General features: G+C 47.8%; 1 non-coding gene and 53 pseudogenes across 1 annotated transcript; all 54 read left to right on the top strand.

Annotated features, from left to right (window-relative positions):
* The first annotated feature begins 62 nt into the window (after window positions 1–62).
* LOC143762865 (U2 spliceosomal RNA) lies at window positions 63–238 on the top strand (annotated as a pseudogene).
* A 177-nt stretch (window positions 239–415) lies between these two features.
* LOC143762420 (U2 spliceosomal RNA) lies at window positions 416–591 on the top strand (annotated as a pseudogene).
* A 177-nt stretch (window positions 592–768) lies between these two features.
* Window positions 769–944, top strand: LOC143762936 (U2 spliceosomal RNA; annotated as a pseudogene).
* A 177-nt stretch (window positions 945–1,121) lies between these two features.
* On the top strand, window positions 1,122–1,297 carry LOC143762864 (U2 spliceosomal RNA; annotated as a pseudogene).
* A 177-nt stretch (window positions 1,298–1,474) lies between these two features.
* On the top strand, window positions 1,475–1,650 carry LOC143763012 (U2 spliceosomal RNA; annotated as a pseudogene).
* A 177-nt stretch (window positions 1,651–1,827) lies between these two features.
* On the top strand, window positions 1,828–2,003 carry LOC143760785 (U2 spliceosomal RNA; annotated as a pseudogene).
* Window positions 2,004–2,180: 177 nt separating this feature from the next.
* LOC143762997 (U2 spliceosomal RNA) lies at window positions 2,181–2,356 on the top strand (annotated as a pseudogene).
* A 177-nt stretch (window positions 2,357–2,533) lies between these two features.
* On the top strand, window positions 2,534–2,709 carry LOC143763195 (U2 spliceosomal RNA; annotated as a pseudogene).
* Window positions 2,710–2,886: 177 nt separating this feature from the next.
* Window positions 2,887–3,062, top strand: LOC143760447 (U2 spliceosomal RNA; annotated as a pseudogene).
* Window positions 3,063–3,239: 177 nt separating this feature from the next.
* LOC143761254 (U2 spliceosomal RNA) lies at window positions 3,240–3,415 on the top strand (annotated as a pseudogene).
* A 177-nt stretch (window positions 3,416–3,592) lies between these two features.
* On the top strand, window positions 3,593–3,768 carry LOC143761654 (U2 spliceosomal RNA; annotated as a pseudogene).
* A 177-nt stretch (window positions 3,769–3,945) lies between these two features.
* LOC143763061 (U2 spliceosomal RNA) lies at window positions 3,946–4,122 on the top strand (annotated as a pseudogene).
* A 176-nt stretch (window positions 4,123–4,298) lies between these two features.
* LOC143759917 (U2 spliceosomal RNA) lies at window positions 4,299–4,474 on the top strand (annotated as a pseudogene).
* Window positions 4,475–4,651: 177 nt separating this feature from the next.
* Window positions 4,652–4,830, top strand: LOC143761470 (U2 spliceosomal RNA; annotated as a pseudogene).
* A 174-nt stretch (window positions 4,831–5,004) lies between these two features.
* On the top strand, window positions 5,005–5,180 carry LOC143759916 (U2 spliceosomal RNA; annotated as a pseudogene).
* Window positions 5,181–5,357: 177 nt separating this feature from the next.
* On the top strand, window positions 5,358–5,536 carry LOC143762458 (U2 spliceosomal RNA; annotated as a pseudogene).
* A 174-nt stretch (window positions 5,537–5,710) lies between these two features.
* Window positions 5,711–5,886, top strand: LOC143759344 (U2 spliceosomal RNA; annotated as a pseudogene).
* A 177-nt stretch (window positions 5,887–6,063) lies between these two features.
* LOC143761754 (U2 spliceosomal RNA) lies at window positions 6,064–6,239 on the top strand (annotated as a pseudogene).
* Window positions 6,240–6,416: 177 nt separating this feature from the next.
* LOC143761253 (U2 spliceosomal RNA) lies at window positions 6,417–6,592 on the top strand (annotated as a pseudogene).
* Window positions 6,593–6,769: 177 nt separating this feature from the next.
* On the top strand, window positions 6,770–6,945 carry LOC143761653 (U2 spliceosomal RNA; annotated as a pseudogene).
* A 177-nt stretch (window positions 6,946–7,122) lies between these two features.
* On the top strand, window positions 7,123–7,298 carry LOC143759915 (U2 spliceosomal RNA; annotated as a pseudogene).
* Window positions 7,299–7,475: 177 nt separating this feature from the next.
* On the top strand, window positions 7,476–7,654 carry LOC143761469 (U2 spliceosomal RNA; annotated as a pseudogene).
* Window positions 7,655–7,828: 174 nt separating this feature from the next.
* LOC143761442 (U2 spliceosomal RNA) lies at window positions 7,829–8,004 on the top strand (annotated as a pseudogene).
* A 177-nt stretch (window positions 8,005–8,181) lies between these two features.
* Window positions 8,182–8,359, top strand: LOC143759334 (U2 spliceosomal RNA; annotated as a pseudogene).
* Window positions 8,360–8,534: 175 nt separating this feature from the next.
* Window positions 8,535–8,710, top strand: LOC143760121 (U2 spliceosomal RNA; annotated as a pseudogene).
* Window positions 8,711–8,887: 177 nt separating this feature from the next.
* LOC143761545 (U2 spliceosomal RNA) lies at window positions 8,888–9,063 on the top strand (annotated as a pseudogene).
* Window positions 9,064–9,240: 177 nt separating this feature from the next.
* LOC143760446 (U2 spliceosomal RNA) lies at window positions 9,241–9,416 on the top strand (annotated as a pseudogene).
* Window positions 9,417–9,593: 177 nt separating this feature from the next.
* LOC143760247 (U2 spliceosomal RNA) lies at window positions 9,594–9,772 on the top strand (annotated as a pseudogene).
* A 174-nt stretch (window positions 9,773–9,946) lies between these two features.
* On the top strand, window positions 9,947–10,122 carry LOC143759343 (U2 spliceosomal RNA; annotated as a pseudogene).
* Window positions 10,123–10,299: 177 nt separating this feature from the next.
* LOC143763033 (U2 spliceosomal RNA) lies at window positions 10,300–10,487 on the top strand. The gene has a single exon (XR_013212299.1). It is a non-coding gene; the product is annotated as a U2 spliceosomal RNA (small nuclear RNA).
* A 165-nt stretch (window positions 10,488–10,652) lies between these two features.
* Window positions 10,653–10,828, top strand: LOC143762341 (U2 spliceosomal RNA; annotated as a pseudogene).
* Window positions 10,829–11,005: 177 nt separating this feature from the next.
* LOC143762484 (U2 spliceosomal RNA) lies at window positions 11,006–11,181 on the top strand (annotated as a pseudogene).
* A 5,888-nt stretch (window positions 11,182–17,069) lies between these two features.
* Window positions 17,070–17,245, top strand: LOC143761251 (U2 spliceosomal RNA; annotated as a pseudogene).
* Window positions 17,246–17,422: 177 nt separating this feature from the next.
* Window positions 17,423–17,599, top strand: LOC143762204 (U2 spliceosomal RNA; annotated as a pseudogene).
* Window positions 17,600–17,775: 176 nt separating this feature from the next.
* LOC143759587 (U2 spliceosomal RNA) lies at window positions 17,776–17,951 on the top strand (annotated as a pseudogene).
* A 177-nt stretch (window positions 17,952–18,128) lies between these two features.
* Window positions 18,129–18,304, top strand: LOC143762518 (U2 spliceosomal RNA; annotated as a pseudogene).
* Window positions 18,305–18,481: 177 nt separating this feature from the next.
* LOC143761441 (U2 spliceosomal RNA) lies at window positions 18,482–18,657 on the top strand (annotated as a pseudogene).
* Window positions 18,658–18,834: 177 nt separating this feature from the next.
* Window positions 18,835–19,012, top strand: LOC143759333 (U2 spliceosomal RNA; annotated as a pseudogene).
* Window positions 19,013–19,187: 175 nt separating this feature from the next.
* LOC143762902 (U2 spliceosomal RNA) lies at window positions 19,188–19,366 on the top strand (annotated as a pseudogene).
* Window positions 19,367–19,540: 174 nt separating this feature from the next.
* On the top strand, window positions 19,541–19,716 carry LOC143761635 (U2 spliceosomal RNA; annotated as a pseudogene).
* A 177-nt stretch (window positions 19,717–19,893) lies between these two features.
* LOC143761440 (U2 spliceosomal RNA) lies at window positions 19,894–20,069 on the top strand (annotated as a pseudogene).
* A 177-nt stretch (window positions 20,070–20,246) lies between these two features.
* Window positions 20,247–20,424, top strand: LOC143759332 (U2 spliceosomal RNA; annotated as a pseudogene).
* A 175-nt stretch (window positions 20,425–20,599) lies between these two features.
* LOC143760153 (U2 spliceosomal RNA) lies at window positions 20,600–20,775 on the top strand (annotated as a pseudogene).
* A 177-nt stretch (window positions 20,776–20,952) lies between these two features.
* On the top strand, window positions 20,953–21,128 carry LOC143761634 (U2 spliceosomal RNA; annotated as a pseudogene).
* Window positions 21,129–21,305: 177 nt separating this feature from the next.
* Window positions 21,306–21,481, top strand: LOC143762540 (U2 spliceosomal RNA; annotated as a pseudogene).
* A 177-nt stretch (window positions 21,482–21,658) lies between these two features.
* Window positions 21,659–21,835, top strand: LOC143818950 (U2 spliceosomal RNA; annotated as a pseudogene).
* A 176-nt stretch (window positions 21,836–22,011) lies between these two features.
* On the top strand, window positions 22,012–22,189 carry LOC143759331 (U2 spliceosomal RNA; annotated as a pseudogene).
* Window positions 22,190–22,364: 175 nt separating this feature from the next.
* On the top strand, window positions 22,365–22,540 carry LOC143762454 (U2 spliceosomal RNA; annotated as a pseudogene).
* A 177-nt stretch (window positions 22,541–22,717) lies between these two features.
* On the top strand, window positions 22,718–22,893 carry LOC143761633 (U2 spliceosomal RNA; annotated as a pseudogene).
* A 177-nt stretch (window positions 22,894–23,070) lies between these two features.
* Window positions 23,071–23,246, top strand: LOC143761439 (U2 spliceosomal RNA; annotated as a pseudogene).
* Window positions 23,247–23,423: 177 nt separating this feature from the next.
* Window positions 23,424–23,601, top strand: LOC143759330 (U2 spliceosomal RNA; annotated as a pseudogene).
* Window positions 23,602–23,776: 175 nt separating this feature from the next.
* Window positions 23,777–23,952, top strand: LOC143818777 (U2 spliceosomal RNA; annotated as a pseudogene).
* Window positions 23,953–24,129: 177 nt separating this feature from the next.
* On the top strand, window positions 24,130–24,305 carry LOC143761544 (U2 spliceosomal RNA; annotated as a pseudogene).
* A 177-nt stretch (window positions 24,306–24,482) lies between these two features.
* On the top strand, window positions 24,483–24,658 carry LOC143760445 (U2 spliceosomal RNA; annotated as a pseudogene).
* Window positions 24,659–24,718: the final 60 nt, after the last annotated feature.

The following is a 24,718-nucleotide window of genomic DNA, read 5'->3' as shown; positions in this document are numbered from 1 at the left end:
TCTCCACAGTGGGTTTCGGTTGTAGGCCTTGGTGCGGCCCAAGTGGCAAACCATTTCTTATCATCGCTTCTCGGCCAAATGGCTCAAGATCAAGCGTAGTGTCTGTTCTTATCTGATACGTCCCCTATTTTGGGACCATATATTAAATGGATTTTTGGAATAGGGAGCTGGAAATGGAGCTTGCTTTGTCACACGGAACCTTCACGTGCTGTCACAATGGGGATGGAGGGTGTGGTTATGCAGATTCAAAACGCGTTGTGCACAGCTTGAACACACGCACACCGCAGAACTGTCATCTACAGAACTTCCAGAGTTTCTGGAAAATGTCTTCCCTGCGGCAATCTTTTGCTATGTCTCCACAGTGGGTTTCGGTTGTAGGCCTTGGTGCGGCCCAAGTGGCAAACCATTTCTGATCATCGCTTCTCGGCCAAATGGCTCAAGATCAAGCGTAGTGTCTGTTCTTATCTGATACGTCCCCTATTTGTGGACCATATATTAAATAGATTTTTGGAACAGGGAGCTGGAAATGGAGCTTGCTTTGTCGCACGGAACCTTCACGTGCTGTCACAATGGGGATGGAGGGTGTGGTTATGCAGATTCAAAACGCATTGTGCACAGCTTGAACACACGCACACCGCAGAACTGTCATCGACAGAGCTTCCAGAGTTTCTGGAAAATGTCTTCCCTGCGGCAATCTTTTGCTATGTCTCCACAGTGGGTTTCGGTTGTAGGCCTTGGTGCGGCCCAAGTGGCAAACCATTTCTGATCATCGCTTCTTGGCCAAATGTCTCAAGATCAAGCGTAGTGTCTGTTCTTATCTGATACGTCCCCTATTTGGGGACCATATATTAAATAGATTTTTGGAATAGGGAGCTGGAAATGGAGCTTGCTTTGTCGCACGGAACCTTCACGTGCTGTCACAATGGGGATGGAGGGTGTGGTTATGCAGATTCAAACCGCGTTGTGCACAGCTTGAACACATGCACACCGCAGATTTGTCATCTACAGAGCTTCCAGAGTTTCTGGAAAATGTCTTCCCTGCGGCAATCTTTTGCTATGTCTCCACAGTGGGTTTCGGTTGTAGGCCTTGGTGCGGCCCAAGTGGCAAACCATTTCTGTTCATCGCTTCTCGGCCAAATGGCTCAAGATCAAGCGTAGTGTCTGTTCTTATCTGATACGTCCCCTATTTTGGGACCATATATTAAATGGATTTTTGGAATAGGGAGCTGGAAATGGAGCTTGCTTTGTCACACGGAACCTTCACGTGCTGTCACAATGGGGATGGAGGGTGTGGTTATGCAGATTCAAAACGCGTTGTGCACAGCTTGAACACACGCACACCGCAGAACTGTCATCTACAGAACTTCCAGAGTTTCTGGAAAATGTCTTCCCTGCGGCAATCTTTTGCTATGTCTCCACAGTGGGTTTTGGTTGTAGGCCTTGGTGCAGCCCAAGTGGCAAACCATTTCTGATCATCGCTTCTCGGCCAAATGGCTCAAGATCAAGCGTAGTGTCTGTTCTCATCTGATACGTCCCCTATTTGTGGACCATATATTAAATAGATTTTTGGAACAGGGAGCTGGAAATGGAGCTTGCTTTGTCGCACGGAACCTTCACGTGCTGTCACAATGGGGATGGAGGGTGTGGTTATGCAGATTCAAAACGCATTGTGCACAGCTTGAACACACGCACACCGCAGAACTGTCATCGACAGAGCTTCCAGAGTTTCTGGAAAATGTCTTCCCTGCGGCAATCTTTTGCTATGTCTCCACAGTGGGTTTCGGTTGTAGGCCTTGGTGCGGCCCAAGTGGCAAACCATTTCTGTTCATCGCTTCTCGGCCAAATGGCTCAAGATCAAGCGTAGTGTCTGTTCTTATCTGATACGTCCCCTATTTGGGGACCATATATTAAATGGATTTTTGGAATAGGGAGCTGGAAATGGAGCTTGCTTTGTCACACGGAACCTTCACGTGCTGTCACAATGGGGATGGAGGGTGTGGTTATGCAGATTCGAAACGCATTGTGCACAGCTTGAACACACGCACACCGCAGAACTGTCATCTACAGAGCTTCCAGAGTTTCTGGAAAATGTCTTCCCTGCGGCAATCTTTTGCTATGTCTCCACAGTGGGTTTTGGTTGTAGGCCTTGGTGCGGCCCAAGTGGCAAACCATTTCTGATCATCGTTTCTCGGCCAAATGGCTCACGATCAAGCGTAGAGTCTGTTCTTATCTGATACGTCCCCTATTTGGGGACCATATATTAAATGGATTTTTGCAATACGGAGCTGGAAATGGAGCTTGCTTTGTCGCACGGAACCTTCACGTGCTGTCACAATGGGGATGGAGGGTGTGGTTATGCAGATTCGAAACGCGTTGTATACAGCTTGAACACACGCACACCGCAGAACTGTCATCTACAGAACTTCCAAAGTTTCTGGAAAATGTCTTCCCTGCGGCAATCTTTTGCTATGTCTCCACAGTGGGTTTCGGTTGTAGGCCTTGGTGCGGCCCAAGTGGCAAACCATTTCTGATCATCGCTTCCCGGACAAATGGCTCAAGATCAAGCGTAGAGTCTGTTCTTATCTGATACGTCCCCTATTTGGGGACCATATATTTAATGGATTTTTGGAATAGGGAGCTGGAAATGGAGCTTGCTTTGTCGCACGGAACCTTCACGTGCTGTCACAATGGGGATGGAGGGTGTGGTTATGCAGATTCAAAACGCGTTGTGCACAGCTTGAACACACGCACACCGCAGAACTGTCATCTACAGAGCTTCCAGAGTTTCTGGAAAATGTCTTCCCTGCGGCAATCTTTTGCTAAGTCTCCACAGTGGGTTTCGGTTGTAGGCCTTGGTGCGGCCCAAATGGCAAACCATTTCTGATCATCGCTTCTCGGCCAAATGGCTCAAGATCAAGCGTAGTGTCTGTTCTTATCTGATACGTCCCCTATTTGGGGACCATATATTAAATAGATTTTTGGAATAGGGAGCTGGAAACGGAGCTTGCTTTGTCGCACGGAACCTTCACGTGCTGTCACAATGGGGATGGAGGGTGTGGTTATGCAGATTCAAAACGCGTTGTGCACAGCTTGAACACACGCACACCGCAGAACTGTCATCTACAGAGCTTCCAGAGTTTCTGGAAAATGTCTTCCCTGCGGCAATCTTTTGCTATGTCTCCACAGTGGGTTTCGGTTGTAGGCCTTGGTGCGGCCCAAGTGGCAAATCATTTCTGTTCATCGCTTCTCGGCCAAATGGCTCAAGATCAAGCGTAGTGTCTGTTCTTATCTGATACGTCCCCTATTTGGGGACCATATATTAAATAGATTTTTGGAATAGGGAGCTGGAAATGGAGCTTGCTTTGTCGCATGGAACCTTCACGTGCTGTCACAATGGGGATGGAGGGTGTGGTTATGCAGATTCAAAACGCGTTGTGCACAGCTTGAACACACGCACACCGCAGAACTGTCATCTACAGAGCTTCCAGAGTTTCTGGAAAATGTCTTCCCTGTGGCAATCTTTTGCTATGTCTCCACAGTGGGTTTCGGTTGTAGGCCTTTGTGCGGCCCAAGTGGCAAACCATTTCTGATCATCGCTTCTCGGCCAAATGGCTCAAGATCAAGCGTAGTGTCTGTTCTTATCTGATAGGTCCCCTATTTGGGGACCATATATTAAATAGATTTTTGGAATAGGGAGCTGGAAATGGAGCTTGCTTTGTCGCATGGAACCTTCACGTGCTGTCACAATGGGGATGGAGGGTGTGGTTATGCAGATTCAAAACGCGTTGTGCACAGCTTGAACACACGCACACCGCAGAACTGTCATCTACAGAGCTTCCAGAGTTTCTGGAAAATGTCTTCCCTGCGGCAATCTTTTGCTATGTCTCCACAGTGGGTTTCGGTTGTAGGCGTTGGTGCGGCCCAAGTGGCAAACCATTTCTGATCATCGCTTCTCGGACAAATGGCTCAAGATCAAGCGTAGTGTCTGTTCTTATCTGATACGTACCCTATTTGGGGACCATATATTAAATAGATTTTTGGAATAGGGAACTGGAAATGGAGCTTGCTTTGTCGCACGGAACCTTCACTTGCTGTCACAATGGGGATGGAGGGTGTGGTTATGCAGATTCAAAACGCGTTGTGCACAGCTTGAACACACGCACACCGCAGAACTGTCATCTACAGAGCTTCCAGAGTTTCTGGAAAATGTCTTCCCTGCGGCAATCTTTTGCTATGTCTCCACAGTGGGTTTCGGTTGTAGGCGTTGGTGCGGCCCAAGTGGCACACCATTTCTGATCATCGCTTCTCGGCCAAATGGCTCAAGATCAAGCGTAGTGTCTGTTCTTATCTGATACGTCCCCTATTTGGGGACCATATATTAAATGGATTTTTGGAATAGGGAGCTGGAAATGGAGCTTGCTTTGTCGCACGGAACCTTCACGTGCTGTCACAATGGGGATGGAGGGTGTGGTTATGCAGATTCAAAACGCGTTGTGCACAGCTTGAACACACGCACACCGCAGAACTGTCATCGACAGAGCTTCCAGAGTTTCTGGAAATTGTCTTCCCTGCGGCAATCTTTTGCTATGTCTCCACAGTGGGTTTCGGTTGTAGGCCTTGGGGCAGCCCAAGTGGCAAACCATTTCTGATCATCGCTTCTCGGCCAAATGGCTCAAGATCAAGCGTAGTGTCTGTTCTTATCTGATACGTCCCCTATTTGGGGACCATATATTAAATAGATTTTTGGAATAGGGAACTGGAAATGGAGCTTGCTTTGTCGCACGGAACCTTCACGTGCTGTCACAATGGGGATGGAGGGTGTGGTTATGCAGATTCAAAACGCGTTGTGCACAGCTTGAACACACGCACACCGCAGAACTGTCATCTACAGAGCTTCCAGAGTTTCTGGAAAATGTCTTCCCTGCGGCAATCTTTTGCTATGTCTCCACAGTGGGTTTCGGTTGTAGGCCTTGGTGCGGCCCAAGTGGCACACCATTTCTGATCATCGCTTCTCGGCCAAATGGCTCAAGATCAAGCGTAGTGTCTGTTCTTATCTGATACGTCCCCTATTTGGGGACCATATATTAAATGGATTTTTGGAATAGGGAGCTGGAAATGGAGCTTGCTTTGTCGCACGGAACCTTCACGTGCTGTCACAATGGGGATGGAGGGTGTGGTTATGCAGATTCAAAACGCGTTGTGCACAGCTTGAACACACGCACACCGCAGAACTGTCATCGACAGAGCTTCCAGAGTTTCTGGAAAATGTCTTCCCTGCGGCAATCTTTTGCTATGTCTCCACAGTGGGTTTCGGTTGTAGGCCTTGGGGCGGCCCAAGTGGCAAACCATTTCTGATCATCGCTTCTCGGCCAAATGGCTCAAGATCAAGCGTAGTGTCTGATCTTATCTGATACGTCCCCTATTTGGGGACCATATATTAAATGGATTTTTGGAATAGGGAGCTGGAAATGGAGCTTGCTTTGTCACACGGAACCTTCACGTGCTGTCACAATGGGGATGGAGGGTGTGATTATGCAGATTCAAAACGCGTTGTGCACAGCTTGAACACACGCACACCGCAGAATTGTCATCGACAAAGCTGCCAGAGTTTCTGGAAAATGTCTTCTCTGCGGCAATCTTTTGCTATGTCTCCACAGTGGGTTTTGGTTGTAGGCCTTGGTGCGGCCCAAGTGGCAAACCATTTCTGATCATCGCTTCTCGGCCAAATGGCTCAAGATCAAGCGTAGTGTCTGTTCTTATCTGATACGTCCCCTATTTGGGGACCATATATTAAATAGATTTTTGGAATAGGGAGCTGGAAATGGAGCTTGCTTTGTCGCACAGAACCTTCACGTGCTGTCACAATGGGGATGGAGGGTGTGGTTATGCAGATTCAAAACGCGTTGTGCACAGCTTGAACACACGCACACCGCAGAACTGTCATCTACAGAGCTTCCAGAGTTTCTGGAAAATGTCTTCCCTGCGGCAATCTTTTGCTATGTCTCCACAGTGGGTTACGGTTGTAGGCCTTGGTGAGGCCTAAGTGGCAAACCATTTCTGATCATCGCTTCTCGGCCAAATGGCTCAAGATCAAGCGTAGTGTCTGTTCTTATGTGATACGTCCCCTATTTGGGGACCATATATTAAATAGATTTTTGGAATAGGGAGCTGGAAACGGAGCTTGCTTTGTCGCACGGAACCTTCACGTGCTGTCACAATGGGGATGGAGGGTGTGGTTATGCAGATTCAAAACGCGTTGTGCACAGCTTGAACACACGCACACCGCAGAACTGTCATCTACAGAGCTTCCAGAGTTTCTGGAAAATGTCTTCCCTGCGGCAATCTTTTGCTATGTCTCCACAGTGGGTTTCGGTTGTAGGCCTTGGTGCGGCCCAAGTGGCAAATCATTTCTGTTCATCGCTTCTCGGCCAAATGGCTCAAGATCAAGCGTAGTGTCTGTTCTTATCTGATACGTCCCCTATTTGGGGACCATATATTAAATAGATTTTTGGAATAGGGAGCTGGAAATGGAGCTTGCTTTGTCGCATGGAACCTTCACGTGCTGTCACAATGGGGATGGAGGGTGTGGTTATGCAGATTCAAAACGCGTTGTGCACAGCTTGAACACACGCACACCGCAGAACTGTCATCTACAGAGCTTCCAGAGTTTCTGGAAAATGTCTTCCCTGTGGCAATCTTTTGCTATGTCTCCACAGTGGTTTTCGGTTGTAGGCCTTTGTGCGGCCCAAGTGGCAAACCATTTCTGATCATCGCTTCTCGGCCAAATGGCTCAAGATCAAGCGTAGTGTCTGTTCTTATCTGATAGGTCCCCTATTTGGGGACCATATATTAAATAGATTTTTGGAATAGGGAGCTGGAAATGGAGCTTGCTTTGTCGCATGGAACCTTCACGTGCTGTCACAATGGGGATGGAGGGTGTGGTTATGCAGATTCAAAACGCGTTGTGCACAGCTTGAACACACGCACACCGCAGAACTGTCATCTACAGAGCTTCCAGAGTTTCTGGAAAATGTCTTCCCTGCGGCAATCTTTTGCTATGTCTCCACAGTGGGTTTCGGTTGTAGGCGTTGGTGCGGCCCAAGTGGCACACCATTTCTGATCATCGCTTCTCGGCCAAATGGCTCAAGATCAAGCGTAGTGTCTGTTCTTATCTGATACGTCCCCTATTTGGGGACCATATATTAAATGGATTTTTGGAATAGGGAGCTGGAAATGGAGCTTGCTTTGTCGCACGGAACCTTCACGTGCTGTCACAATGGGGATGGAGGGTGTGGTTATGCAGATTCAAAACGCGTTGTGCACAGCTTGAACACACGCACACCGCAGAACTGTCATCGACAGAGCTTCCAGAGTTTCTGGAAAATGTCTTCCCTGCGGCAATCTTTTGCTATGTCTCCACAGTGGGTTTCGGTTGTAGGCCTTGGGGCAGCCCAAGTGGCAAACCATTTCTGATCATCGCTTCTCGGCCAAATGGCTCAAGATCAAGCGTAGTGTCTGTTCTTATCTGATACGTCCCCTATTTGGGGACCATATATTAAATAGATTTTTGGAATAGGGAACTGGAAATGGAGCTTGCTTTGTCGCACGGAACCTTCACGTGCTGTCACAATGGGGATGGAGGGTGTGGTTATGCAGATTCAAAACGCGTTGTGCACAGCTTGAACACACGCACACCGCAGAACTGTCATCTACAGAGCTTCCAGAGTTTCTGGAAAATGTCTTCCCTGCGGCAATCTTTTGCTATGTCTCCACAGTGGGTTTCGGTTGTAGGCCTTGGTGCGGCCCAAGTGGCAAACCATTTCTGATCATCGTTTCTCGGCCAAATGGCTCAAGATCAAGCGTAGTGTCTGTTCTTATCTGATACGTCCCCTATTTGGGGACCATATATTAAATAGATTTTTGGAATAGGGAGCTGGAAATGGAGCTTGCTTTGTCACACAGAACCTTCACGTGCTGTCACAATGGGGATGGAGGGTGTGGTTATGCAGATTCAAAACGCGTTGTGCACAGCTTGAACACACGCACACCGCAGAACTGTCATCTACAGAGCTTCCAGAGTTTCTGGAAAATGTCTTCCCTGCGGTAATCTTTTGCTATGTCTCCACAGTGGGTTACGGTTGTAGGCCTTGGTGAGGCCTAAGTGGCAAACCATTTCTGATCATCGCTTCTCGGCCAAATGGCTCAAGATCAAGCGTAGTGTCTGTTCTTATCTGATACGTCCCCTATTTGGGGACCATATATTAAATGGATTTTTGGAATACGGAGCTGGAAATGGAGCTTGCTTTGTCGCACGGAACCTTCACATGCTGTCACAATGGGGATGGAGGGTGTGGTTATGCAGATTCAAAACGCGTTGTGCACAGCTTGAACACACGCACACCGCAGAACTGTCATCGACAGAGCTTCCAGAGTTTCTGGAAAATGTCTTCCCTGCGGCAATCTTTTGCTATGTCTCCACAGTGGGTTTCGGTTGTAGGCCTTGGTGCGGCCCAAGTGGCAAACCATTTCTGATCATCGCTTCTTGGCCAAATGGCTCAAGATCAAGCGTAGTGTCTGTTCTTATCTGATACGTCCCCTATTTGGGGACCATATATTAAATAGATTTTTGGAATAGGGAGCTGGAAATGGAGCTTGCTTTGTCGCACGGAACCTTCACGTGCTGTCACAATGGGGATGGAGGGTGTGGTTATGCAGATTCAAAACGCGTTGTGCACAGCTTGAACACACGCACACCGCAGAACTGTCATCTACAGAACTTCCAGAGTTTCTGGAAAATGTCTTCCCTGCGGCAATCTTTTGCTATGTCTCCACAGTGGGTTTCGGTTGTAGGCCTTGGTGCGGCACAAGTGGCAAACCATTTCTGATCATCGCTTCTCGGCCAAATGGCTCAAGATCAAGCGTAGAGTCTGTTCTTATCTGATACGTCCCCTATTTGGGGACCATATATTAAATGGATTTTTGGAATAGGGAGCTGGAAATGGAGCTTGCTTTGTCGCACGGAACCTTCACGTGCTGTCACAATGGGGATGGAGGGTGTGGTTATGCAGATTCAAAACGCGTTGTGCACAGCTTGAACACACGCACACCGCAGAACTGTCATCTACAGAGCTTCCAGAGTTTCTGGAAAATGTCTTCCCTGCGGCAATCTTTTGCTATGTCTCCACAGTGGGTTTCGGTTGTAGGCCTTGGGGCGGCCCAAATGGCAAACCATTTCTGATCATCGCTTCTCGGCCAAATGGCTCAAGATCAAGCGTAGTGTCTGTTCTTATCTGATACGTCCCCTATTTGGGGACCATATATTAAATAGATTTTTGGAATAGGGAGCTGGAAACGGAGCTTGCTTTGTCGCACGGAACCTTCACGTGCTGTCACAATGGGGATGGAGGGTGTGGTTATGCAGATTCAAAACGCGTTGTGCACAGCTTGAACACACGCACACCGCAGAACTGTCATCGACAGAGCTTCCAGAGTTTCTGGAAAATGTCTTCCCTGCGGCAATCTTTTGCTATGTCTCCACAGTGGGTTTCGGTTGTAGGCCTTGGGGCGGCCCAAGTGGCAAACCATTTCTGATCATCGCTTCTCGGCCAAATGGCTCAAGATCAAGCGTAGTGTCTGTTCTTATCTGATACGTCCCCTATTTGGGGACCATATATTAAATGGATTTTTGGAATAGGGAGCTGGAAATGGAGCTTGCTTTGTCACACGGAACCTTCACGTGCTGTCACAATGGGGATGGAGGGTGTGATTATGCAGATTCAAAACGCGTTGTGCACAGCTTGAACACACGCACACCGCAGAATTGTCATCGACAAAGCTGCCAGAGTTTCTGGAAAATGTCTTCTCTGCGGCAATCTTTTGCTATGTCTCCACAGTGGGTTTCGGTTGTAGGCCTTGGTGCGGCCCAAGTGGCAAACCATTTCTGATCATCGCTTCTCGGCCAAATGGCTCAAGATCAAGCGTAGTGTCTGTTCTTATCTGATACGTCCCCTATTTGGGGACCATATATTAAATAGATTTTTGGAATAGGGAGCTGGAAATGGAGCTTGCTTTGTCGCACAGAACCTTCACGTGCTGTCACAATGGGGATGGAGGGTGTGGTTATGCAGATTCAAAACGCGTTGTGCACAGCTTGAACACACGCACACCGCAGAACTGTCATCTACAGAGCTTCCAGAGTTTCTGGAAAATGTCTTCCCTGCGGCAATCTTTTGCTATGTCTCCACAGTGGGTTACGGTTGTAGGCCTTGGTGAGGCCTAAGTGGCAAACCATTTCTGATCATCGCTTCTCGGCCAAATGGCTCAAGATCAAGCGTAGTGTCTGTTCTTATGTGATACGTCCCCTATTTGGTGACCATATATTAAATGGATTTTTGGAATAGGGAGCTGGAAATGGAGATTGCTTCGTCGGACGGAACCTTCACATGCTGTCACAATTTGGATGGAGGGTGTGGTTATGCAGATTCAAAATGCGTTGTGCACAGCTTGAACACACGCACACCGCAGAACTGTCATCGACAGAGCTTCCAGAGTTTCTGGAAAATGTCTTCCCTGCGGCAATCTTTTGCTATGTCTCCACAGTGGGTTTCGGTTGTAGGCCTTGGTGCGGCCCAAGTGGCAAACCATTTCTGATCATCGCTTCTCGGCCAAATGGCTCAAGATCAAGCGTAGAGTCTGTTCTTATCTGATACGTCCCCTATTTGGGGACCATATATTAAACGGATTTTTGGAATAGGGAGCTGGCAATGGAGCTTGCTTTGTCGCACGGAACCTTCACGTGCTGTCACAATGGGGATGGAGGGTGTGGTTATGCAGATTCGAAACGCGTTGTATACAGCTTGAACACACGCACACCGCAGAACTGTCATCTACAGAGCTTCCAAAGTTTCTGGAAAATGTCTTCCCTGCGGCAATCTTTTGCTATGTCTCCACAGTGGGTTTTGGTTGTAGGCCTTGGTGCGGCCCAAGTGGCAAACCATTTCTTATCATCGCTTCTCGGCCAAATGGCTCAAGATCAAGCGTAGAGTCTGTTCTTATCTGATACGTCCCCTATTTGGGGACCATATATTAAATGGATTTTTGGAATAGGGAGCTGGAAATGGAGCTTGCTTTGTCGCATGGAACCTTCACGTGCTGTCACAATGGGGATGGAGGGTGTGGTTATGCAGATTCAAAACGCGTTGTGCACAGCTTGAACACACGCACACCGCAGAACTGTCATCTACAGAGCTTCCAGAGTTTCTGGAAAATGTCTTCCCTGCGGCAATCTTTTGCTATGTCTCCACAGTGGGTTTCGTGTTATGACCCCAATGGCGAGGGTCTCAGAGGAACGTGGAAGTCTGCAGAATACAAAAAACCAGCTCATAGGGCAGTGGTAACTGGGTTGACCATATATCTACTCCTAACGCCAACACTAGAAATAGCCGGGGATCATTCCTACGATGATTCTAGATGACACGCTCCAGCCGGAGAATCTAACTACCCCTAGTAGAGGAAAAACAAAGACCTTTCTTGCCTCCAGAGAAGGGAACCCCAAAGCTGGATAGAAGCCCCCCACAAATAATAACGGTGAGGTAAGAGGAAATGACAAACACAGAAATGAACCAGGTTTAGCACAGAGAGGCCCGCTTACTGATAGCAGAATAAAGAAAGGTAACTTATATGGTCAACAAAAACCCTATCAAAATCCACACTGGAAATTCAAGAACCCCCGAACCGTCTAACGGTCCGGGGGGAGAACACCAGCCCCCTAGAGCTTCCAGCAAAGATCAGGATATAGATTTGGAACAAGCTGGACAAAAATACAAAACCAAAACAAAAAGCAAAAAGCAAAAAGGCAGACTTAGCTGATATAACTGGAACCAGGATCAGTAGACAAGAGCACAGCAGACTAGCTCTGATAACTACGTTGCCAGGCATTGAACTGAAGGTCCAGGGAGCTTAAATAGCAACACCCCTAACTAACGACCCAGGTGCGGATAAAAGGAATGACAGAAAAACCAGAGTCAAAAAACTAGTAACCACTAGAGGGAGCAAAAAGCGAATTCACAACAGTACCCCCCCCCTTAGTGAGGGGTCACCGAACCCTCACCACGACCACCAGGGCGATCAGGATGAGCGGCATGAAAGGCACGAACTAAATCGGCCGCATGAACATCAGAGGCGACCACCCAGGAATTATCCTCCTGACCATAGCCCTTCCACTTGACCAGGTACTGAAGCCTCCGCCTGGAGAGGCGAGAATCCAAGATCTTCTCCACCACGTACTCCAACTCGCCCTCAACCAACACCGGAGCAGGAGGCTCGGCAGGAGGAACTACAGGCACAATGTACCGCCGCAACAAGGACCTATGAAATACATTGTGAATAGCAAACGACACAGGAAGATCCAGACGAAAAGATACAGGATTAAGGATTTCCAATATCTTGTAAGGCCCAATAAAACGAGGTTTAAACTTGGGAGAGGAGACCTTCATAGGAACAAAGCGGGAAGAAAGCCACACCAAATCCCCAACGCGTAGTCGGGGACCCACACCGCGGCGGCGGTTGGCAAAGCGCTGAGCCCTCTCCTGTGACAACTTCAAGTTGTCCACCACATGATTCCAGATCCGCTGCAACCTATCCACCACAGAATCCACCCCAGGACAGTCAGAAGGCTCCACATGACCCGAAGAAAAGCGAGGATGGAAACCAGAGTTGCAGAAAAAAGGCGAAACCAAGGTGGCGGAACTAGCCCGATTATTAAGGGCAAACTCAGCCAACGGCAAGAATGTCACCCAATCGTCCTGATCAGCAGAGACAAAACACCTCAAATAAGCCTCCAAAGTCTGATTGGTTCGCTCCGTCTGTCCATTAGTCTGAGGATGGAAAGCAGACGAAAACGACAAATCAATGCCCATCCTACTACAAAAGGATCGCCAGAACCTGGAAACGAACTGGGATCCTCTGTCTGACACAATATTCTCAGGGATGCCGTGCAAACGAACCACGTTCTGGAAAAACACAGGAACCAGATCGGAAGAGGAAGGCAGCTTAGGCAAAGGAACCAAATGGACCATCTTGGAGAAGCGATCACATATCACCCAGATAACGGACATGCCCTGAGATAGCGGAAGATCAGAAATGAAATCCATGGAGATATGTGTCCAAGGTCTCTTCGGGACAGGCAAGGGCAAGAGCAAACCGCTGGCACGAGAACAGCAAGGCTTAGCTCGAGCACAAGTCCCACAGGACTGCACAAATGACCGCACATCCCTTGACAAAGAAGGCCACCAAAAGGACCTGGCCACCAGATCTCTGGTGCCAAAAATTCCCGGGTGACCTGCCAACACCGAGGAATGAACCTCGGAAATGACTCTGCTGGTCCACTTATCCGGGACAAACAGTCTGTCAGGTGGACAAGACTCAGGCCTATCCGCCTGAAATCTCTGCAACACACGTCGCAGATCCGGAGAAATAGCTGACAAGATAACTCCATCTTTAAGAATACCAACAGGATCAGCGACTTCAGGAGCATCAGGCACAAAGCTCCTAGAAAGAGCATCGGCCTTCACATTCTTTGAACCTGGTAAATACGAGACAACAAAATCAAAGCGGGAGAAAAACAATGACCAGCGGGCCTGTCTCGGATTAAGGCGTTTAGCAGACTCGAGATACATCAGATTTTTGTGATCAGTCAAGACCACCACACGATGCTTAGCACCCTCGAGCCAATGACGCCACTCCTCAAATGCCCATTTCATGGCCAACAACTCCCGATTGCCCACATCATAATTTCGCTCGGCAGGCGAAAACTTCCTAGAGAAAAAGGCACAAGGTTTCATAACAGAGCAACCAGGGCCTCTCTGCGACAAAACGGCCCCCGCTCCAATCTCTGAAGCATCCACCTCAACCTGAAAGGGAAGTGAGACATCGGGCTGGCACAAAACAGGCGCCGAAGTAAACCGGCGTTTCAACTCCTGGAAAGCCTCCACGGCAGCAGGAGCCCAGTTGGCTACATCGGAGCCCTTCTTGGTCATATCCGTCAAAGGTTTCACAATGCTAGAAAAATTAGCGATAAAACGACGGTAGAAGTTAGCGAAACCCAAGAATTTCTGAAGACTCTTAACAGACGAGGGCTGAGTCCAATCAAGAATAGCTCGGACCTTGACTGGGTCCATCTCCACAGCAGAAGGGGAAAAAATGAACCCCAAAAAGGGAACCTTCTGTACACCAAAGAGACACTTTGAGCCCTTGACAAACAAAGAATTTTCACGCAAAATTTTAAAGACCAACCTGACCTGCTCCACATGTGAATCCCAATTATCAGAAAAAACCAAAATATCATCCAGATAAACAATCAAAAATTTATCCAGATACTTCCGGAAGATGTCATGCATAAAGGACTGAAAAACTGAAGGCGCATTGGAGAGCCCAAAAGGCATCACCAAGTACTCAAAATGACCTTCGGGCGTATTGAATGCGGTTTTCCATTCATCACCTTGCTTAATGCGCACAAGGTTGTACGCACCACGAAGGTCTATCTTGGTGAACCACTTGGCACCCTTAATCCGGGCAAACAAGTCAGACAACAGCGGTAAAGGATACTGAAATTTGACAGTGATCTTATTTAAAAGCCGATAATCAATACAAGGCCTCAAAGATCCGTCCTTTTTTGCCACAAAAAAGAATCCCGCACCAAGAGGGGAAGAAGACGGACGAATATGTCCTTTCTCCAGAGACTCCTTGATATATGAACGCATAGCGGTATGTTCGGGTACCGACAGATTAAACAGTCTTCCCTTAGGAAATTTACTGCCAGGGATCAAATCTATAGCACAGTCACAGTCCCTATGAGGAGGCAGTGCACTGGACTCAGACTCACTGAAGACATCCTGATAATCAGACAAATACTCAGGAACTTCCGAAGGCGTAGAAGAAGCAATAGACACAGGCAGGGAATCCCCATGAATACCACGACAGCCCCAACTTGAGACTGACATAGCCTTCCAGTCCAGGACTGGATTATGGGTCTGTAACCATGGCAGCCCTAAAATAACCAAATCATGCATTTTATGTAAAACCAGGAAACGTATCACCTCGCGGTGTTCAGGAGTCATGCACATGGTAACTTGTGTCCAATACTGCGGTTTATTTGCTGCCAATGGCGTAGCATCAATACCCCTGAGAGGAATAGGATTTTCCAATGGTTCAAGAGTAAAACCACAGCGCTTAGCAAATGACAGATCCATAAGACTCAGGGCAGCACCTGAATCTACAAACGCCATGACAGGATAAGACGACAGTGAGCAAATCAAAGTTACAGACAGAATAAATTTAGGTTGCAAATTACCAACGGTGACAGGACTAACAACCTTAGCTATACGTTTAGAGCATGCTGAGATAACATGTGTAGAATCACCACAGTAGTAGCACAAGCCATTCCGGCGTCTATGAATTTTCCGCTCATTTCTAGTCAGGATTCTATCACATTGCATTAAATCAGGTGTCTGTTCAGACAACACCATGAGGGAATTTGCGGTTTTGCGCTCCCGCAACCGCCGGTCAATTTGAATAGCCAGTGCCATAGTATCATTCAGACCTGTGGGAATGGGAAAACCCACCATAACATTCTTAATGGCTTCAGAAAGGCCATTTCTAAAATTAGCGGCCAGTGCACACTCGTTCCAATGTGTCAGCACGGACCATTTCCGAAATTTTTGGCAATACACTTCAGCCTCGTCCTGTCCCTGAGACATAGCCAGCAAGGCCTTTTCTGCCTGAATCTCAAGATTGGGTTCCTCATAAAGCAAACCGAGCGCCAGAAAAAACGCATCAATATCAGCCAATGCCGGATCTCCTGGCGCCAGCGAAAACGCCCAATCCTGAGGGTTGCCCCGTAAGAACGAAATAACAATTTTTACTTGCTGAGCAGCGTCTCCAGATGAACAGGGTCTCAGGGACAAAAACAATTTACAATTATTCACGAAATTCCTAAACTTAAACCTGTCTCCGGAAAACAGTTCAGGAATCGGTATTTTAGGTTCTGACCTAGGATTTCTGATAACATAGTCTTGTATGCCCTGCACACGAGTAGCCAGCTGGTCCACACTTGTAATCAAGGTCTGGACATTCATGTCTGCAGCAAGCATAGCCACTCTGAGGTAAAGGGGAAGAAGGAAAAAAAAAAACAAAACTCAGAATCTTCTTTCTTATAATCCCTCTTCTGCAATGCATTAAACATTTAATACTGGCCTGGCAAACTGTTATGACCCCAATGGCGAGGGTCTCAGAGGAACGTGGAAGTCTGCAGAATACAAAAAACCAGCTCATAGGGCAGTGGTAACTGGGTTGACCATATATCTACTCCTAACGCCAACACTAGAAGTAGCCGGGGATCATTCCTACGATGATTCTAGATGACACGCTCCAGCCGGAGAATCTAACTACCCCTAGTAAAGGAAAAACAAAGACCTTTCTTGCCTCCAGAGAAGGGAACCCCAAAGCTGGATAGAAGCCCCCCCCACAAATAATAACGGTGAGGTAAGAGGAAATGACAAACACAGAAATGAACCAGGTTTAGCACAGAGAGGCCCGCTTACTGATAGCAGAATAAAGAAAGGTAACTTATATGGTCAACAAAAACCCTATCAAAATCCACACTGGAAATTCAAGAACCCCCGAACCGTCTAACGGTCCGGGGGGAGAACACCAGCCCCCTAGAGCTTCCAGCAAAGATCAGGATATAGATTTGGAACAAGCTGGACAAAAATACAAAACCAAAACAAAAAGCAAAAAGCAAAAAGGCAGACTTAGCTGATATAACTGGAACCAGGATCAGTAGACAAGAGCACAGCAGACTAGCTCTGATAACTACGTTGCCAGGCATTGAACTGAAGGTCCAGGGAGCTTAAATAGCAACACCCCTAACTAACGACCCAGGTGCGGATAAAAGGAATGACAGAAAAACCAGAGTCAAAAAACTAGTAACCACTAGAGGGAGCAAAAAGCGAATTCACAACAGTTTCGGTTGTAGGCCTTGGTGCGGCCCAAGTGGCAAACCATTTCTGATCATCGCTTCTCGGCCAAATGGCTCAAGATCAAGCGTAGTGTCTGTTCTTATCTGATACGTCCCCTATTTGGGGACCATATATTAAATAGATTTTTGGAATAGGGAGCTGGAAATGGAGCTTGCTTTGTCGCATGGAACCTTCACGTGCTGTCACAATGGGGATGGAGGGTGTGGTTATGCAGATTCAAAATGCGTTGTGCACAGCTTGAACACACGCACACCGCAGAACTGTCATCTACAGAGCTTCCAGAGTTTCTGGAAAATGTCTTCCCTGCGGCAATCTTTTGCTATGTCTCCACAGTGGGTTTCGGTTGTAGGCCTTGGTGCGGCCCAAGTGGCAAACCATTTCTGATCATCGCTTCTCGGCCAAATGGCTCAAGATCAAGCGTAGTGTCTGTTCTTATCTGATACGTACCCTATTTGGGGACCATATATTAAATAGATTTTTGGAATAGGGAACTGGAAATGGAGCTTGCTTTGTCGCACGGAACCTTCACTTGCTGTCACAATGGGGATGGAGGGTGTGGTTATGCAGATTCAAAACGCGTTGTGCACAGCTTGAACACACGCACACCGCAGAACTGTCATCTACAGAACTTCCAGAGTTTCTGGAAAATGTCTTCCCTGCGGCAATCTTTTGCTATGTCTCCACAGTGGGTTTCGGTTGTAGGCCTTGGTGCGGCCCAAGTGGCACACCATTTCTGATCATCGCTTCTCGGCCAAATGGCTCAAGATCAAGCGTAGTGTCTGTTCTTATCTGATACGTCCCCTATTTGGGGACCATATATTAAATAGATTTTTGGAATAGGGAGCTGGAAATGGAGCTTGCTTTGTCGCACGGAACCTTCACGTGCTGTCACAATGGGGATGGAGGGTGTGGTTATGCAGATTCAAAATGCGTTGTCCACAGCTTGAACACACGCACACCGCAGAACTGTCATCTACAGAGCTTCCAGGGTTTCTGGAAAATGTCTTCCCTGCGGCAATCTTTTGCTATGTCGCCACAGTGGGTTACGGTTGTAGGCCTTGGTGAGGCCTAAGTGGCAAACCATTTCTGATCATCGCTTCTCGGCCAAATGGCTCAAGATCAAGCGTAGTGTCTGTTCTTATCTGATACGTACCCTATTTGGGGACCATATATTAAATAGATTTTTGGAATAGGGAGCTGGAAACGGAGCTTGCTTTGTCGCACGGAACCTTCACGTGCTGTCACAATGGGGATGGAGGGTGTGGTTATGCAGATTCAAAACGCGTTGTGCACAGCTTGAACACACGCACACCGCAGAACTGTCATCTACAGAGCTTCCAGAGTTTCTGGAAAATGTCTTCCCTGCGGCAATCTTTTGCTATGTCTCCACAGTGGGTTTCGGTTGTAGGCCTTGGTGCGGCCCAAGTGGCAAACCATTTCTGATCATCGTTTCTCGGCCAAATGGCTCAAGATCAAGCGTAGTGTCTGTTCTTATCTGATACGTCCCCTATTTGGGGACCATATATTAAATAGATTTTTGGAATAGGGAGCTGGAAATGGAGCTTGCTTTGTCACACAGAACCTTCACGTGCTGTCACAATGGGGATGGAGGGTGTGGTTATGCAGATTCAAAACGCGTTGTGCACAGCTTGAACACACGCACACCGCAGAACTGTCATCTACAGAGCTTCCAGAGTTTCTGGAAAATGTCTTCCCTGCGGTAATCTTTTGCTATGTCTCCACAGTGGGTTACGGTTGTAGGCCTTGGTGAGGCCTAAGTGGCAAACCATTTCTGATCATCGCTTCTCGGCCAAATGGCTCAAGATCAAGCGTAGTGTCTGTTCTTATCTGATACGTCCCCTATTTGGGGACCATATATTAAATGGATTTTTGGAATACGGAGCTGGAAATGGAGCTTGCTTTGTCGCACGGAACCTTCACATGCTGTCACAATGGGGATGGAGGGTGTGGTTATGCAGATTCAAAACGCGTTGTGCACAGCTTGAACACACGCACACCGCAGAACTGTCATCGACAGAGCTTCCAGAGTTTCTGGAAAATGTCTTCCCTGCGGCAATCTTTTGCTATGTCTCCACAGTGGGTTTCGGTTGTAGGCCTTGGTGCGGCCCAAGTGGCAAACCATTTCTGATCATCGCTTCTTGGTCAAATGGCTCAAGATCAAGCGTAGTGTCTGTTCTTATCTGATACGTCCCCTATTTGGGGACCATATATTAAATAGATTTTTGGAATAGGGAGCTGGAAATGGAGCTTGCTTTGTCGCACGGAACCGTCACGTGCTGTCACAATGGGGATGGAGGGTGTGGTTATGCAGATTCAAAACGCGTTGTGCACAGCTTGAACACCCGCACACCGCAGAACTGTCATCTACAGAACTTCCAGAGTTTCTGGAAAATGTCTTCCCTGCGGCAATCTTTTGCTATGTCTCCACAGTGGGTTTCGGTTGTAGGCCTTGGTGCGGCCCAAGTGGCAAACCATTTCTGATCATCGCTTCTCGGCCAAATGGCTCAAGATCAAGCGTAGAGTCTGTTCTTATCTGATACGTCCCCTATTTGGGGACCATATATTAAATGGATTTTTGGAATAGGGAGCTGGAAATGGAGCTTGCTTTGTCGCACGGAACCTTCACGTGCTGTCACAATGGGGATGGAGGGTGTGGTTATGTAGATTCGAAACGCGTTGTATACAGCTTGAACACACGCACACCGCAGAACTGTCATCTACAGAGCTTCCAAAGTTTCTGGAAAATGTCTTCCCTGCGGCAATCTTTTGCTATGTCTCCACAGTGGGTTTCGGTTGTAGGCCTTGGTGCGGCCCAAGTGGCAAACCATTTCTGATCATCGTTTCTCGGCCAAATGGCTCAAGATCAAGCGTAGTGTCTGTTCTTATCTGATACGTCCCCTATTTGGGGACCATATATTAAATAGATTTTTGGAATAGGGAGCTGGAAATGGAGCTTGCTTTGTCACACAGAACCTTCACGTGCTGTCACAATGGGGATGGAGGGTGTGGTTATGCAGATTCAAAACGCGTTGTGCACAGCTTGAACACACGCACACCGCAGAACTGTCATATACAGAGCTTCCAGAGTTTCTGGAAAATGTCTTCCCTGCGGTAATCTTTTGCTATGTCTCCACAGTGGGTTACGGTTGTAGGCCTTGGTGAGGCCTAAGTGGCAAACCATTTCTGATCATCGCTTCTCGGCCAAATGGCTCAAGATCAAGCGTAGTGTCTGTTCTTATCTGATACGTCCCCTATTTGGGGACCATATATTAAATGGATTTTTGGAATACGGAGCTGGAAATGGAGCTTGCTTTGTCGCACGGAACCTTCACATGCTGTCACAATGGGGATGGAGGGTGTGGTTATGCAGATTCAAAACGCGTTGTGCACAGCTTGAACACACGCACACCGCAGAACTGTCATCGACAGAGCTTCCAGAGTTTCTGGAAAATGTCTTCCCTGCGGCAATCTTTTGCTATGTCTCCACAGTGGGTTTCGGTTGTAGGCCTTGGTGCGGCCCAAGTGGCAAACCATTTCTGATCATCGCTTCTTGGCCAAATGGCTCTAGATCAAGCGTAGTGTCTGTTCTTATCTGATACGTCCCCTATTTGGGGACCATATATTAAATAGATTTTTGGAATAGGGAGCTGGAAATGGAGCTTGCTTTGTCGCACGGAACCTTCACGTGCTGTCACAATGGGGATGGAGGGTGTGGTTATGCAGATTCAAAACGCGTTGTGCACAGCTTGAACACACGCACACCGCAGAACTGTCATCTACAGAACTTCCAGAGTTTCTGGAAAATGTCTTCCCTGCGGCAATCTTTTGCTATGTCTCCACAGTGGGTTTCGGTTGTAGGCCTTGGTGCGGCCCAAGTGGCAAACCATTTCTGATCATCGCTTCTCGGCCAAATGGCTCAAGATCAAGCGTAGAGTCTGTTCTTATCTGATACGTCCCCTATTTGGGGACCATATATTAAATGGATTTTTGGAATAGGGAGCTGGAAATGGAGCTTGCTTTGTCGCACGGAACCTTCACGTGCTGTCACAATGGGGATGGAGGGTGTGGTTATGTAGATTCGAAACGCGTTGTATACAGCTTGAACACACGCACACCGCAGAACTGTCATCTACAGAGCTTCCAAAGTTTCTGGAAAATGTCTTCCCTGCGGCAATCTTTTGCTATGTCTCCACAGTGGGTTTCGGTTGTAGGCCTTGGTGCGGCCCAAGTGGCAAACCATTTCTGATCATCGCTTCTCGGCCAAATGGCTCAAGATCAAGCGTAGTGTCTGTTCTTATCTGATACATCCCCTATTTGGGGACCATATATTAAATAGATTTTTAGAATAGGGAGCTGGAAATGGAGCTTGCTTTGTCGCATGGAACCTTCACGTACTGTCACAATGGGGATGGAGGGTGTGGTTATGCAGATTCAAAACGCGTTGTGCACAGCTTGAACACACGCACACCGCAGAACTGTCATCTACAGAGCTTCCAGAGTTTCTGGAAAATGTCTTCCCTGCGGCAATCTTTTGCTATGTCTCCACAGTGGGTTTCGGTTGTAGGCCTTGGTGCGGCCCAAGTGGCAAACCATTTCTGATCATCGCTTCTCGGCCAAATGGCTCAAGATCAAGCGTAGTGTCTGTTCTTATCTGATACGTCCCCTATTTGGGGACCATATATTAAATAGATTTTTGGAATATGGAACTGGAAATGGAGCTTGCTTTGTCGCACGGAACCTTCACTTGCTGTCACAATGGGGATGGAGGGTGTGGTTATGCAGATTCAAAACGCGTTGTGCACAGCTTGAACACACGCACACCGCAGAACTGTCATCGACAGAGCTTCCAGAGTTTCTGGAAAATGTCTTCCCTGCGGCAATCTTTTGCTATGTCTCCACAGTGGGTTACGGTTGTAGGCCTTGGTGAGGCCTAAGTGGCAAACCATTTCTGATCATCGCTTCTCGGCCAAATGGCTCAAGATCAAGCGTAGTGTCTGTTCTTATCTGATACGTCCCCTATTTGGGGACCATATATTAAATGGATTTTTGGAATACGGAGCTGGAAATGGAGCTTGCTTTGTCGCACGGAACCTTCACATGCTGTCACAATGGGGATGGAGGGTGTGGTTATGCAGATTCAAAACGCGTTGTGCACAGCTTGAACACACGCACACCGCAGAACTGTCATCGACAGAGCTTCCAGAGTTTCTGGAAAATGTCTTCCCTGCGGCAATCTTTTGCTATGTCTCCACAGTGGGTTTCGGTTGTAGGCCTTGGTGCGGCCCAAGTGGCAAACCATTTCTGATCATCGCTTCTTGGTCAAATGGCTCAAGATCAAGCGTAGTGTCTGTTCTTATCTGATACGTCCCCTATTTGGGGACCATATATTAAATAGATTTTTGGAATAGGGAGCTGGAAATGGAGCTTGCTTTGTCGCACGGAACCTTCACGTGCTGTCACAATGGGGATGGAGGGTGTGGTTATGCAGATTCAAAACGCGTTGTGCACAGCTTGAACACACGCACACCGCAGAACTGTCATCTACAGAACTTCCAGAGTTTCTGGAAAATGTCTTCCCTGCGGCAATCTTTTGCTATGTCTCCACAGTGGGTTTCGGTTGTAGGCCTTGGTGCGGCCCAAGTGGCAAACCATTTCTGATCATCGCTTCTCGGCCAAATGGCTCAAGATCAAGCGTAGAGTCTGTTCTTATCTGATACGTCCCCTATTTGGGGACCATATATTAAATGGATTTTTGGAATAGGGAGCTGGAAATGGAGCTTGCTTTGTCGCACGGAACCTTCACGTGCTGTCACAATGGGGATGGAGGGTGTGGTTATGTAGATTCGAAACGCGTTGTATACAGCTTGAACACACGCACACCGCAGAACTGTCATCTACAGAGCTTCCAAAGTTTCTGGAAAATGTCTTCCCTGCGGCAATCTTTTGCTATGTCTCCACAGTGGGTTTCGGTTGTAGGCCTTGGTGCGGCCCAAGTGGCAAACCATTTCTGATCATCGTTTCTCGGCCAAATGGCTCAAGATCAAGCGTAGTGTCTGTTCTTATCTGATACGTCCCCTATTTGGGGACCATATATTAAATAGATTTTTGGAATAGGGAGCTGGAAATGGAGCTTGCTTTGTCACACAGAACCTTCACGTGCTGTCACAATGGGGATGGAGGGTGTGGTTATGCAGATTCAAAACGCGTTGTGCACAGCTTGAACACACGCACACCGCAGAACTGTCATCTACAGAGCTTCCAGAGTTTCTGGAAAATGTCTTCCCTGCGGTAATCTTTTGCTATGTCTCCACAGTGGGTTACGGTTGTAGGCCTTGGTGAGGCCTAAGTGGCAAACCATTTCTGATCATCGCTTCTCGGCCAAATGGCTCAAGATCAAGCGTAGTGTCTGTTCTTATCTGATACGTCCCCTATTTGGGGACCATATATTAAATGGATTTTTGGAATACGGAGCTGGAAATGGAGCTTGCTTTGTCGCACGGAACCTTCACATGCTGTCACAATGGGGATGGAGGGTGTGGTTATGCAGATTCAAAACGCGTTGTGCACAGCTTGAACACACGCACACCGCAGAACTGTCATCGACAGAGCTTCCAGAGTTTCTGGAAAATGTCTTCCCTGCGGCAATCTTTTGCTATGTCTCCACAGTGGGTTTCGGTTGTAGGCCTTGGTGCGGCCCAAGTGGCAAACCATTTCTGATCATCGCTTCTTGGCCAAATGGCTCAAGATCAAGCGTAGTGTCTGTTCTTATCTGATACGTCCCCTATTTGGGGACCATATATTAAATAGATTTTTGGAATAGGGAGCTGGAAATGGAGCTTGCTTTGTCGCACGGAACCTTCACGTGCTTTCACAATGGGGATGGAGGGTGTGGTTATGCAGATTCAAAACGCGTTGTGCACAGCTTGAACACACGCACACCGCAGAACTGTCATCTACAGAACTTCCAGAGTTTCTGGAAAATGTCTTCCCTGCGGCAATCTTTTGCTATGTCTCCACAGTGGGTTTCGGTTGTAGGCCTTGGTGCGGCACAAGTGGCAAACCATTTCTGATCATCGCTTCTCGGCCAAATGGCTCAAGATCAAGCGTAGAGTCTGTTCTTATCTGATACGTCCCCTATTTGGGGACCATATATTAAATGGATTTTTGGAATAGGGAGCTGGAAATGGAGCTTGCTTTGTCGCACGGAACCTTCACGTGCTGTCACAATGGGGATGGAGGGTGTGGTTATGCAGATTCAAAACGCGTTGTGCACAGCTTGAACACACGCACACCGCAGAACTGTCATCTACAGAGCTTCCAGAGTTTCTGGAAAATGTCTTCCCTGCGGCAATCTTTTGCTATGTCTCCACAGTGGGTTTCGGTTGTAGGCCTTGGGGCGGCCCAAATGGCAAACCATTTCTGATCATCGCTTCTCGGCCAAATGGCTCAAGATCAAGCGTAGTGTCTGTTCTTATCTGATACGTCCCCTATTTGGGGACCATATATTAAATAGATTTTTGGAATAGGGAGCTGGAAACGGAGCTTGCTTTGTCGCACGGAACCTTCACGTGCTGTCACAATGGGGATGGAGGGTGTGGTTATGCAGATTCAAAACGCGTTGTGCACAGCTTGAACACACGCACACCGCTGAACTGTCATCT

Source organism: Ranitomeya variabilis, chromosome 3, assembly GCF_051348905.1.
Source record: "Ranitomeya variabilis isolate aRanVar5 chromosome 3, aRanVar5.hap1, whole genome shotgun sequence".
Classification (NCBI taxonomy): domain Eukaryota; kingdom Metazoa; phylum Chordata; class Amphibia; order Anura; family Dendrobatidae; genus Ranitomeya; species Ranitomeya variabilis.
The sequence above is the reverse complement of the archived record's forward strand: the minus strand, read 5'-3'. Positions and strand labels throughout refer to the sequence as shown.